Source organism: Macaca nemestrina, chromosome 2 (genome assembly GCF_043159975.1).
Source record: "Macaca nemestrina isolate mMacNem1 chromosome 2, mMacNem.hap1, whole genome shotgun sequence".
Lineage (NCBI taxonomy): Eukaryota > Metazoa > Chordata > Mammalia > Primates > Cercopithecidae > Macaca > Macaca nemestrina.
In genome coordinates, this window is record NC_092126.1 from 194,537,047 (window position 1) to 194,551,548 (window position 14,502).

The 14,502-nt window shown below is 35.4% G+C and overlaps 1 protein-coding gene and 1 long non-coding RNA gene across 4 annotated transcripts in view; both read right to left on the reverse strand.

The window, feature by feature from the left end:
• LOC105485513 (cell adhesion molecule 2) overlaps positions 1–14,502 on the reverse strand; it is a 1,093,059-nt gene that overhangs the window by 1,004,061 nt on the left and 74,496 nt on the right. The window lies entirely within an intron of this gene.
• Positions 1–14,502, reverse strand: part of LOC139361007 (uncharacterized) — a 123,153-nt gene that overhangs the window by 36,887 nt on the left and 71,764 nt on the right. The window contains exon 2 of the long non-coding RNA XR_011618584.1: positions 1–14,502. This exon is cut by the window's left edge and continues 36,887 nt beyond it; it is cut by the window's right edge and continues 16,092 nt beyond it. This is a non-coding gene — a long non-coding RNA (uncharacterized lncRNA).

Below are 14,502 nucleotides of genomic sequence, written 5' to 3' on the forward strand. Positions count from 1 at the left end.
AGGTTTCTGTATAGTATATATACATTAATTAAAAGTTGGGACTTTAATTTCCGACTTGTGTTATTACGGTCACGCTGCAGAGATCTTGGACATCACAAAAACAATATATCAGCAGCAAATACAGAAAGTCTTCTGCTTTGTTTGATGAGAAGAAATGTCAATTCTTACATTTCTCAAGATTTAATTTGTATGTCATATTCTTGATTATTCAAAAGTGGTCATGGCTGACTTATGAGTGACTTTATGTAAACTAGTTTATAAGAATTGGATATAGGAGTTCAAGTAGACCATTGGATAAAGTATCTTCTAATCTTTACCAAGCTACTTATCCTCATTTTCTTATGCATAAAATAAATATTAGTTTTAAAACCATTTGTGAAAGTTAAAGATATACTTTACGTAATGATGTTATCCTTGTTTCTGGCATACAGTGTGTATTCAATAAATTTACTCCCTTTTGTGACCACCTCTCCCATCACACACTGCAGGGTCCTGCTCCTTCATTTTGTTTCTATTTTTTAATAAACAATATGTAAATTTATATGAGAAGCTCCCATTATAGGAGAGATAATCGACAAATTAAAATAGCCTTGGGGACCTCCTTATTGTAATTTCCATTGTTGGAAAGGTTTTATAATCTATTACCATAACTGTAGAACCCACCGTCAGGATTTGCACTATACTGTGTGCTCTGAGTATAAAGAATTGGTAGGTCATCAAGGACAAAAATGTGGTGTGAGAGTGACCAGCAAGGGTGTTGTTGCTCTACAACAGAAGCAAATGCAGTGTCTCTGGTGACAGATATAAAGAAAAAAGGGCTGGAGCCAAGGAATATGATGACAGAAATTTGGATGGGGTTTCTTGCACAAGGGAATGTGGTATAAAAAGAAAAGTTAACTTATGGAATATGTTGCAAAATCTTTTTCAAAGTCACTTGTCATGTTGCTTATTACATACCTTGATTTAATAGATTCCATCTTATAAAAATACATCTGCAGAACCTTTTATGTCTTATGTTTTAGGAAATGCTAAGCTATTGTTTATTATTTTGGAAACTTGGTAAGATATTTCTGGAGTCATAAAAAATTCTTACCTATATGTATGATGTGTATTGATCACTGAAAGAGTATACTCTCATCACTATTTATGCTAATGTAACAGCAGTCTTTACATGTAATGAAATAGTATTTAAAAAGATATATTTTCATGATTTAATGCTTTGTGAGGCAATCCTTTGAAAGCATTTTATAAACATTAGTCTGTCCATGAGAATTACTCTAGGTAAATGTAATTGCAAAAGAGTTTTATATTAATTTCATAATTTTTCTAAATTATATTTAGTCATTTTTAATTGTCACATAACAGGATTTTAAGATGTTATTCTAAAATTATAGTTCTTAGTAAAATCATCCTTTGATTTATTCTTTAGAGATAAGGCAAATTTGCATTTTTCTACTAATTAGTTGATGCTTACATGTCAAAAAATATCATTATAACTTAGTATTGGCAACCGGTATACTGTGTTTTACACTTTATAAGATACAATCACCAAAACAAACCAATAACTATAATTGACCCCATGGGTTTTTGCTGTTGGTTGTGGAAATGGTAGTTTAATTCCATGCCTGGGGTCACAATGAATTAATGGATCTGACTCTTTAAAAAGTAAAAAAGAAAAGAAAATTGTAAAGGATTTGGGAATATGGCAGCTGAAGGAGAAGTAAAGAATTGGTTCACTGAATCTTTGTATGCATTTTGGAATAATGCAACATGATAAGGTCCTTTGGCTATTTTAAACAAATCACCACCAGAGGCCGACTGAATGAGTATGACTTATAACTGACAGTGTAGTCAGAATTATTAAACTTCCTTAAAAATAATTAGACCTCTCAGGAATGGGATTTGTACACATTGTTTGCAAGTTTCTCAGTGCATAAACCGCTACTTACAATCAAAATGCAGATAATACAGTTTTAATTAACATAACCACCTGTCCTGGCTTCCTCCATTCACACACTTTTCAATCTTTTGGGATGTTCTTTCAACTAGAAAAGACACTATCCAATGTTCCTAAGATGTCTACTTAGGGATGCTGCTGAGTAGACCAATATAAAAAATATAAAAGAGATTATGGAATGTGTTTTCTTAGTTAAATCATATGAACCTTTTTCCAATGTATAGTTTTTAAGAGGAAATATTCAAGTCATGTTCCAGGAAACTGGTATCACATATCTGCTTACATCAGGGGAGTGTTGAATATTTGTCAACATATTCCTGAGTGAAACAGCTCTAAAAGATGTCATCAATTTTGTTTCCTACCTTTATTTGATTGCACATTCACAGCAAAAAAAAAAAAAAAAAGTCTACACATCCTCCTCACGCATGCATAGTTTTATCTGTGAAATATACACATATACTGCCTAATTCATTCATTTGGAACGTTATAAAATATACATAAAATCTACTGAACCATGGGATAGTAGTATTAAAATAAAAAGAAATACCATTTCTAATAATTTTTCCTACACTAGAATAGATTGTCTTATACATAGCCCACATTGTAAAATAAAATACACCTATATCAAAATGCACGAGAACAAAGAAGAAAATATGTAAATGAGCTAGACAAAAAACTGGACATCTTTTAAAGAGTTATACGATTAGAACCCTCTGTCTTCTACTGTTAAATTTATATTTTATGTAACTCATATATAACACAGAATTGCCAGGTTAGGTCTATCACAATTTTCTAGAAAGAAACAATAATTCCAAAACTGAAATAAATCTTGTGCCACATTAATAGCATATTCAGCTTCTGGATTTCCCCCAGTGTCTAATGAGGTAAAGTAAGATAATTGAAGCAAGCCAAGATATCAGAACAAATATTTGAAAGATACAGAGAACGACAACATCACATGTGTGATAAAGAAATGGGCTTCTGGAAACCAACTATAAACAATCCAGGCTAACAGTCAAAGATGAAGTGGCATTTTAAAGCAATGTCTTATGAACACCTGGTCGTGTAGAAGTAGGGTGTGCCAGGCTCTGTATCCAGTGACAGCTATCATAAACCAAAGGACATTCTTTGTATGGGACCAATTTTGAAGAATGTTGGAAACATATCAGTTTGAGGAATAATTTTTTCTAATCCATATCCATTCACTAGCTGGCTCTCTATCAGTTGAGACTCTTCCAAAAAAAAAAAAAAAACAAACAAAAAAAAAGAAAGAAAGAAAAAGACACTAAAACTTTTTTATAAATGGGATGCTCTTAGCTTGGATGCCAAATATCCACCCAAGAATTTCACTGTTTTTTTTTTCTTGGCAACTGACTTTCCTGGAACCATCTCTGTCTGGTTGGTAATTCATTCCTAAAAGGTAAAAACAGTGTACAATATCTTAGCCCAGAAAAGACTTGGCAGAAAGTATAAGAAGGAAATGTAATCTATATCAAAGGATATCCTCATTGCTGAGAGGAAGCAATTTTACAAAGTTGGTATACCAACCCCAGCTAATTTCTTCTGGAATGTGTATCCCTTCAAAATGCAGAGAGAACAGACCCTTCCAACTGACCCAAAATTCTCTACGAAAAGCAAGTTTCATCATTCAGTGCTATAACAAATCAGCACCTGGCAGAAAAGCCAAATTACTTTGAGGATTGCATTTTAAATCTCACATTTCCTAGGTCTTTTTTTTTTTTATGGTGGGGGGTAGGGGTTCTTTTACTACTGAATAGATATGACTTTGTATTCAGTACGGTTTTGGCCAACTGCTCCTAATAGGAAACATCCTTCTTCTCACCCATATGAAATGCACAACTTTTAGAATCTATTCATAGGCACAGGATAATCTGCAGTATTAGGTGGAAGGACAGATGTTTTGGTTGGCAATAAGCTAAGGTGAAGTAAGGTGGTTGGATGATGTAGTTCCTTTCCCTACTTAGGTCACAAGGATTCTAAAGGATACTTCAGGAACCCTGCTGAACAACTGTGTGTTCACATTGTGAGTGAACACAAGGAGATTTAGAGGCCCAGGTACATAGTATGGCATAATGTTGTGGAGAAAGAATTCTGCCTATTTATGATAGGAGCTTTTTTTCTGGTACTCAAAAATTAGAAAGATTGGTAGCATTCATATATACTTCTGTTGCAATGGATATTGAATTTTATATGATAGATAATAGCAAAAGTATGGTTTCTTCTAAGTGGCTTTGTATACCCCAGGCAAGGATAATTGTAAATTTGACCAGAAAAGGATGGTAATGGGGACTTAAGAGAGAAACATACAGTGCCTGAAGTTGTCAGACTTTTTATTTATTTATTTTGAGAAAAGCTCTCACTCTGTCACTCAGATTTGAGTGGTAGTAGGGCAATCATAGTTCACTGTAGTCTCAAATTCCAAGGCTCAAGAAATCCTCTGACCTCAGCCTCCTGAGAAGCTAGGAGTATACCATCCCTAGTTTTGTTTGTTTATTTTATTTGTTTGTTTTGTTCATTTTTGTTTTTGTTTTTGAGACATGGGGTCTCACTAAGTTGTCAATAGTGATCTCAAACTCCTGGCCTCAAGCGATCCTCCTGCCTCAGCCTCTTAAAGAGCTTGGATTACAGGCATGAGCCCTTGCACCCAGCCTAACAGACATGTTTATGGTCATGTATGTGCCCACACATCTGAAGGAGTTAGGGACATGGCACCCTATAACATCCCTATATTTGGCATATTGATTATTTCAAGCTGAAGAGACTTGAGAAATAGTTGCAGAAAGGGGTATCTGACCAGCTCCTTCCTACCTGTAGCAAGCCATAAAATTTCTTTTAAATGTACCTTCCCTGCATGAGGATGAGAAAATATTTTTTTATCATTAAAGACTTGGAACTGATGTTGCAATGAATCTGTACAAATAAAGTTACTAAAATAACCCTTATCTTCCACTGCTTCACCCCCACCTAATATATCCCAGGGACTTCTCCATGATTGACTACCCCTAGATCAAATGCCTTTGTGTTGTCATTTCTTCATGTATGCATCATTTCTTTGTCTAAAAGGTGTAATAGATTTCTGCTTTGGTTATTTCTTCAGGTATTCACTCTCTGTGTGGATCCCTATGTACATGTACAAATTAATAACATTTGTATGTTTACCGCCTATTAATCTGTCTGTGACAATTTGGCTCTTAGACTCAACCAAAGATCCCAATTAAGAACTAAAAAGATGGTAGAGGTGATCTTGAGCCTTCTCCATATAACATTTTAGAATTCCTTACTTAAATCACCTGGAAAGTTCTTTGGAAGAGAACTGAGACTGCGACTATCCATATGCAGTTGTTCAACTAGGTGGAGTTTAAGCTGTTCAAAACTGTTCTGCAGTAATGCACATAGAGCCACTTTCAATGCTATTTATTTTAAAAACAATAGATAATAAATTGTTCCTTTTAAATTTTGCAAATGATAGACATGGAAAAGAAATGAAATCCGGTCAAAAAAGTCTTAGTCATATATTGCAGAGCATCTAAAAAGAAATGAAAACACATACACACACACACACACACACACACACACACACACACAGAAAAAAGCAGAGTGGAAAAAAAATAAGGATATCAAAAAACCCCTCAAACTTCCATAAAAGGAAACTATAATTAATTTAGCATTCATTAAACAAGCATTGAAATAGCCTTATTTAAATGTGATCCCCAGTCTAAAACATAAAAATAAAAACATAACGTTGAAACCAGCAATTCTGTTTCAAGTTTGAAGACTGCTTTCATGCTCAAGACGACTAATAGCTGGGTTGAAGCTGTTGTTCTCAAAAAGAAAGCACAAAATTAACGGGCGCTCACTCTCCTTGTTGCCATTTGTTTTCCTGATTTGTAAGCAACACACCCCTGAGTATGCATTGATGAGAGTGGGTATGCAAGAATGGAGAGACGCTGGAGAAATTATTTTTGGCCCCTGATGAAGAAGAGTGACTGATAGGGTAATGTAGGGTAATTACATTCTGAAGGAATGTACACCAATATTTAAAGCTCATTTGTGTTCAATATTATGCATGTGTGAAACAAATCTTTTTTCTCCTTCAAATGTTCCTTTATAGTTTGGTGCCTATGACAGCAAATAGCAGAAAATAAGCAAAGTGACAACTGTCACTTACTCTAAGACTTTTTTTTTTCTTTACATTCTGACACTTTCCATCATTTCTACAATTAGCTTATGGACCTGGCTGAAAAGTCACTGCCTGTCTGCCACGACACAATGAAAGTAGGAAATACTAACACCATTTTCTTCCTGACAAAGATGACAAACCTCCCAAAGGGATAATTTCTCTCTGGGGATAAAACCACACAAGGCTCTGAATCGGATCCGGTTTAAGAGTCTTCTGAGCCCGAATGCCAATTATGCATGAAATTGTGCAGGAACTAGTGTAGATGACTAAATCCCCACTCCTTGAGGTTAGAAACAAGAGCCTTGGTACCTGGAAGACAAAACAGAACATGTGCACCACATATAAAGGTAGAAAAGTCGTAACATTTAAGAGCATGAAAGATACAAGAATAGGATATTATAAATGCATTCTCTCATTCACTTCCCTTTCCTCTTCAGACTCCCCCTTCTGTCTTTCTCCTATTCTTACTGCATCTCTCTGTCCTTTGCCCCCCTCTCCACCCAAACACACAACTACAAATTCAATGGAGAACAAACTGTTCACTGTGTGAATTTTTTTAAAAATCTGTGTAAATATAGATATATGCCTAAAATTACACCCTGATAAAAATTTAGAGATTAAAGAGGAAGCAAAAACATGAAATATAAGGCAGATTTAAGTTGCTAAGCAACTTGGCGTTCACATGAAATCAGATATAGCAATTTGCTTTGGCAAGACTACACAATAAGTTTAAAGAAACAAAACCAGTTATTAGTTTTAGCTACTAAGTAATTAAAGGAAGAAGAATTAAAAGATTGAACTGAATTAAATCAGTGTTTAACATATAAGAATACAACCAATTTGTCTCAGAGGCCTAAGGGTCCAAACTGATATTTAATTACAAGAAAAAGATGACTGTCAATTTGACAAAGGCAAAAATAGATTAAAATATGATACTATATTTAAATCTGATATTGTGCGATGAGTTTGACTTCATGCCAAACTCCTGTAATGTTATTTCTTACATCATGTAATAAACTGTTCGTGTAATAAAGACCACCCTCACATAGATTCTGATTTAACATATTCTTTCTTCTGGGTCTCAAGTATACCATCTCGGCAGAGATTAAAGTGCTGAATGTAGTGAAAATTTATCATTTTGTTTCTGAAAGAATTAAAATATGCATTATTATTAAGTTTCGGGTCTGTGCTTGTGTTTTTGCCATTAGCTACCATAATCAGAATGCAAAGTAGCAGAACGTCTATTCCAACCATGGGTAATCTGCTCTTTTATAAACACCAGAGTAAAAAAGGATTAAACCTATTGTTTGTTTGTTTGAGATGGCTTAATTCCCCTCTAGCAACTAGCCCCTTGGCTTTTTTTTCACCCAAGAGAATATTTGGAAAAGGAAAACAAGAATTGCAATCTATAAGTGTTGCTCACTTTCAGACACTAATCTGCATTAATGAGTTTCTATCACTTCAGTTTCAGGTAATAGCAGCAGTGGAACAAAGATAGACTTGTTGATTAAAATAAACAAACAAACAAACATGCTAACAAAGGCAAGGAACAAATGCATTATTTAGAGGATCTTCCAAGTACAGAATATTTAATTCTCTGATCAGCTTATGAGCCTAAATCTGCATTGGTCCAAGGCCTTTATAGGTTTAGTTTCAGTTTCTCGAATCTAGAGTCAATGTTTGGAAAGAACGAAAACCTAAAAGGTTATTTTAACTACACAGAGGCCATCTATCCTTTGTATTTTTCAAAGTCTTTGCACAAAGTGTTCTTTTACTTTTAGGTTTATTAGTAGGCTCAGAATACTCAATATTTGTGTGCTTATATTTCTCATTCTGTGAAAACTGATGGAATTTTCCCCTCAATGAAGCGAGAATGTTAGAACTACAGTCATACTGCCTGAAGGTTTGGTCTTAAAATCAGCCTAAGGTTTGAAGCCTTTGCTTTTTATTAAGTATAAAGGAAGTATTAACTTTTGGCTGCTGAAACTATTGCTGGGCAAAGCCATTTTTTTTCTCCCTCACTGTTATTGCTACGCAGTTAAGACAAGTAGTAGCAAGCAATAGGAGCTCACTGCGCTTTTTGATGTTGAGTGTGGAGGACAAGGTAGTTGATTTTTCTTTCAGTATTTAAATTAACTAGATGCTGGCAACATTAAAGGTAGAACACACTCTCCGACTGGTCTCATTATTTGCTACTTGCCTTTGTAATTTTCTTTCAAGATAAATAGTATAGATGGGACTAAAAAGAAAGTATAGAGAGATTAAGAGGAAGGCAGGGGACAGTAAAAACTTACATTTTTATGTTGTATGTCTTTAAAATACTGGTAAAATGCATTTGTCTTTATCGGTATACCACAGCTTTAAGAACATGTATGCAATACTTGAATTATTTGGAAAAGCTGAAACTGAATTACTAGAACTATAAGGTGGAGGGTGAATTGTAAGAAGGAACTAAGGTACTCAGACTGTCTTCTCACTAATAATCAGCTTAAGCCAAAAAAAAAAAAAAAAAAAAAAACCACCATGATCTTAGAAATCACAGAAAAAGATTCTCTGACTGGACACGATCTGTTTTCTCCTGTATTAAGAATCTTATTACAGCCAGGCGCGGTGGGGCCCAGCACTTTGGGAGGCCAAGGAGGGTGGATCACCTGAGGTGAGGAATCTGAGACCAGCCTGACCAACATGGAGAAGTCCCGTCTCTACTAAAAATACAAACATAGCCGGGCGTGGTGGCGTGCACCTGTAATCCCAGCTACTCAGGAGGCTGATGGAGGAGAATCGCGTGAACAGGGAAGCAGAGGTTTCACCATTTCTTGGCCTTCCTCTTCCTCTCTTTTCTCTCTCTCTGTCTCTCTCTGTCTGTCTGTCTCTCTCTCTCTCTCTCTCTCTCTCTGTGTTTCTATGAAAATAATGAAAACAACGTAAGTATATAAAATGATGAAGGAGTTTAAAAAATAATTTTAGAAGCACATCTTTGACACAAACTCCTCCATTCAGTATGGATCTATAATGACAAGGGGGTGAAAAAGTTGTTACCTTTGCATTTATTTATAATGTAGATAATTCCAAGTTGGAAGATTATTTTTTCTTTTATCTTGGCATTATAGTCAACTCTAGGGAGGTCATCACATAATTTTTTTATGTGAAAATATTCCCACTAGATTATAACTGCCTGATTTGCTGATTATTTACTATATGCTAAGTCGATCTTTCATTTATCCCCACTAAAATCAGCTTAAAATGTTTAAATAACTAAATCTAGGCAACGTGTTAGTAAATGTCAAAGACTAGATTGAGTTCAGGAATGTATAAATCTCATCTCTCTTCTCCTAATCACGGAAACCCGTCCTTTCATCAGCATCAAAGCCACCTATTGGGCTTGATATAAAAAATAGAGATGCCTAGGTCACACATCAGATCTAAGCAGTCTACAGCTTGAAATAGGCGCATTTGGTAATTCTTAAACACAGTGCTATCCACTTGTCCCTTGAGACCCGTAGCATAAAACAGTTATAAAACATAATGAAGTAAGCCAAACTACCTATGTATTGAGTGCTTTTTATTTTCTGGGATGTGAACTAAGCTAACTATACACATATCAGATATTTCTTATTTCTAATTTTCACTGAACAGTCTGTAGTATGCATAAGTGTCCTTTACTTTATGTGTGAAGAGACCACTGTGAAGAAATTTGCCTCAGGTCTCACAAAATGATGATCACACGCTGCTCCTTTTGCTGCTTGGCACTCATGCTTAAAATTTGTGAAACTGAAATTGAACTGAATTTTCGAAAATTTAGAGGAAGTTAAGGAAATTATGGTATCATCACTTAACTAAGTACTAAGAAAAGACCACAAACTATACCAGGCATTGGTATTTTTACTTTGCTTATTTTAAAAAGCTTTTTCTGTTCCTCACTTTAACGTCCAACTAAGAACTCAGTAACATTTGTTTTTTATTTGAATTTTCAGGCCACCAGTAAGGCTAATATTAGCCTGGTAAATACATTTGTAATTAAAAAATGGGATGAAGTGGAGAAAGAAAAAGTTAAAGAAGAAAGGAGATTGAAAAGAAAGAATCAAGAAAGGGACAGAAATTACAAAGGAAGAGGATAAAATATTCACCTGTAGCTTGAAGGACGACATTCTTATATGCAGAGAGTGCATGTAGATTTGTATTTTAAATTATTAAGTAGCCAAGTTTTTAGGCAAGACTCTGTCCCAAGGCATATATAATGCAATAAGATAAAGGGGACAAACATAAAGAAAGGCCCTTCTTGGTAGCAGAGAAAGGTCTACCACACAGTGAGGCCGGATGATATTCTTTTAAAGAAACAGAATGGAGACTCCCACCCTCCATGCTGCTGTAAAGATAGAAGGCATTGCAGAGATCATTTGAAAATGGTAACAAAAGATCATTGCATCTCCTGCAGTACCTGAATAGGAATAAAAAAGTTGTTTTTTTTTTTTTTTTTTTTTTGTACAAAGCAACTAAGAACAGAAATAGAAAAGGCAAGAGCAACATACAGTTAGTGATCTCTAATCTAGGCCTAGAGCTTGTACTTTCAGGAGAGAACTTTGGGCAACCACACATATAAATAGTGAGTGTCCTTGCAGATGTAACACATTGGCTTTGATCTGGCAAATCTACATGTCCACTGCATAAAGGAGAAAATATGAGAAGCACTAGCAGGGAAATACGACAAAGATGGCTCACAGGCACCGTTCATATGTATCACTATAACTACTCTTGGCTACAGTCAACACTACAATGAAATATATGATTCAAAGCAGAATCATATCTTTGTGTGTGTGTGTGTGTGTGTGTGAGATGGAGTTTCACTCTTGTTGCCCAAGCTGGAGTGCAATGGCACAATCTTGGCTCACTGCAACCTCTGCCTCCCAGGTTCAAGTGATTCTCCTGCCTCAGCCTCCAGAGTAGCTGGGATTACAGGTGCCCGCCACCACGCCCAGCTAAGTTTTTTTTTGTTTCTTAGGTTGTTTTTTTTTTTTTTTTGTAGAGACAGGGTTTCACCATATTGGTCAGGCTGGCCTAGAGCCCTGACCTCAGGAGATCCACCTGCCTCAGCCTCCCAAATTGCTGGGATTACAGGCATGACCCACAGCACCTGGCCAGAATCCTATTTTAATAGCAGTCCCGTATTGTGGTTTTACCAGAAACATCATAGTCAATTTTACAGGGTGGGTTCAGTTTTTCTTAAATTACTTACCCCTAAGATTAAAGAATCTTTTAAAATGTTGTTATAAGGGAAATAACTAAACTATTAGGTTGGTGCAAAAGTAAGTGTGGTTTTTGCCATTAAAAGCAATTATAAAGAAAACGGGATATAATAGAGTTACTTCTAGCTTGAAGGATAACATTCTTTTTTGCTACTAAAAGTGATGGCAAAAACTGCAATTATTTTTGTACCAACCTAATAGGCAAGAGAACCCAAATGGCTTTTAGAAACTATCCTAGTCTCCCAAGTGGGTAGAAAAGTTCATTACAAATTCACAGTTGTCAATAGCTCTAAAATCCTTATTTTTTTTTCTTTACTCCTGAATCAATTGATTATAATTATTTAATATGTATCTTGTTTATTTTAAAACACTCTTTCTAATAATGATTTTTTTCACATGTATCTCTAGTTTAAATTACAGTGCTAGTCTCCAGATTGTTGTGAGAAATGCTGCACATTATGCTGGAGACGTGAACCGTGCTTCAGAACCGCAGAAGGAAATACTCAGAATCAAACAGAATGAAAAACAGCAAACAAGCAAACAAAAACCAAGCATAAGTAAGAAATAATGTAAGACAACCAAAACCTAACATTCTTATACGTCCTTTACTTCAAGGGGCATTTCTCTTTTTGCATCATTTTTAAATTAGGGATAGTGATACCTAGTCGTTAATGTTAATGTAATGGATAATACGTCTGAAGAAGAATGCTTAGCACGGTGCTTTGTATGATACAGGCAGAGGAAATAGCAGTGACGATTATTATTCTATAACTTTAGATTGCTTAAAGCAATGAATATATATATTCCTGAAAAACATTTTTCAGAAGAAAAGCATAAAGAGTTACAATTACTATTCAAGAAGTAGATTACATAAAAGTAATGATCAAATACTGGCATAAAAACAGACACACAGACCCAGTGGAACAGAACAGAGAAACCCAGAAGCCAATCTATACATCTCCAGAGAACTCATTTTTGACAAAGGTGCACAGAACATACCTTGGGGGAAAGGACGGTCTCTTCCATAAATTGTGCTGGGAAAAATGGGTATCCACATGCAGAAGAATGAAACTATAGTCCTATGTCCCCCCATATGCAAAAATCAAACGAGAATGGATTAAACACTTAAATCTAAGATCTCAAGCTATGAAACTACTACAAGAAAACTTTGGGGAAAACTCTCCAGGACAGTGGACTAAGCAAACATTTCTTGAGGAAGAATCCACAACACAGGAAAACAAAGCAAAAATGGACAAACGGGATTATATCAAGCCAAAAAACTTCTGCACAGCAAACGAAACAGTCAACAAACTGAAAAGACAGCCCACGGAATGGGAGAAAATATCTGCAATCTAGCCATCAGACAATGCATTAATAACCAGAATATATAAGGAGCTCAAACAACGCCGTAGGAAACAAATCTAATAATCGGATTTAAAAATGGGCAAAAATATGAATTGACAATAATCAAAAGAAGACATGCAAGTGGCAAACAGGTAGAAGAAAAGGTCTGAAGAAAAGGTAGAAGAAAAATCACTGATCATTAGAAAAATGCAAATTAAAACTGCAACAAGATACCATTTCACCTTAGTTAAAATGGTTTTTATCAGCTGGGCACAGTGCCTCATGCCTGTAATCCCAGTACTTTGGGAGGCCAAGGTGGGCAGATCACAAGATCAGGACTTCAAGACCAGCCTGACCAACATGATGAAACCCTGTCTCTACTAAAAATACAAAAATTAGCCAGATGTGGTGGTGCGCACCTGTAATCCCAGCTACTCGGGAGGCTAAAGCAGCAGAATTGCTTGAACCCAGGAGGCGGAGGTAGAAGTGAGCTGAGATCGTGCCCTACACTACAGCTTGGATGACAGAGCAAAACTCTGTCTTGGGGGGTTAAAAAATGTATTTTATCTAATATATAGGCAATAATAAATCCTGGTAAGGATGTGGAGAAAGGGAAATCCTTGTATACTGTTGGTGGGAATTTAAATTAGTACAACCACTATGGAGAACAGTATGGAGGTTCCTCAAAAAACTAAAAAATAGAGCTATCATACTAATCATACTATCCACCAGTCCCACTGGTAGGTATAGACCCAAAAGAAACGAAATACATCAAAGAGATATCTGCACTCCCATGTTTATTGCAGCACTATTCACAATAGCCAAGATTTGCAAGCAACCTAAGTGTCCATCAGCATACGAATAGATAAAGAAAATGTGGCACAGATATACAATAGAGTACTATTCAGCCATAAAAAAGGATGAGATCCTGTCACTTGCAACAGCATGAATAGAACTGGAGGTCATTATGTTAAACGAAATAAATCAGGCAAACATCCCATGTTCTCACTTACTTTGGGGAGCTAAAAATGAAAACAATTGAACTCATCGGAAGCTGGGAAGTGTAGTGTGGGGTGCAGGAAGGGGGAATGGGTACAATTAATATGTACAAAAATATAGTTATATAGAATGAATTGATCTAGTATTTGACAGCACAACAGGATGACACAGTAGACAATAATGTCTTGTGCATGCCTTTAAAAATAACTAGAAGACTATAATTGGATTGTTTATAACACAAAGAAAGGATAAATAATTGAGGGGATGGATACTCCATTTACATTGATGTGATTGTTATACATTGTAGAACTGTATTAAAATATCTCGTACTCCATAAATATATACATCTACTATGTACTCACAAAAATTAAAAATTAAAAAAAGTGACCATAAATATTAGAAATACCAATATGAGCATATTAATAATGGACATATGTAAATGAGAATATGAATATGCATGCCTCGGAAGTGGGTTTCTAAACTACCCTGTGGCACACTGGTTTGAATAACCTACATGTGCTTTTGATTCCTAATTACTTAGGCCATTTCTCTTTTGGATCCTGATATATTGTATTTGCATTCTCTTTCCCCACACACAAGCTACACATATTCACAAACTATTAATTGGTCAGAAAACACTTTCATAAAGCCTCAAACTGTCATTCTTTTCCTTTCTTTTCTGTCTCACTCATCTCTCTACTACATAGTTTCCCTTTCTAGATAATTTCTTCCCTATTTTATTTGTTCTAATATTCTAG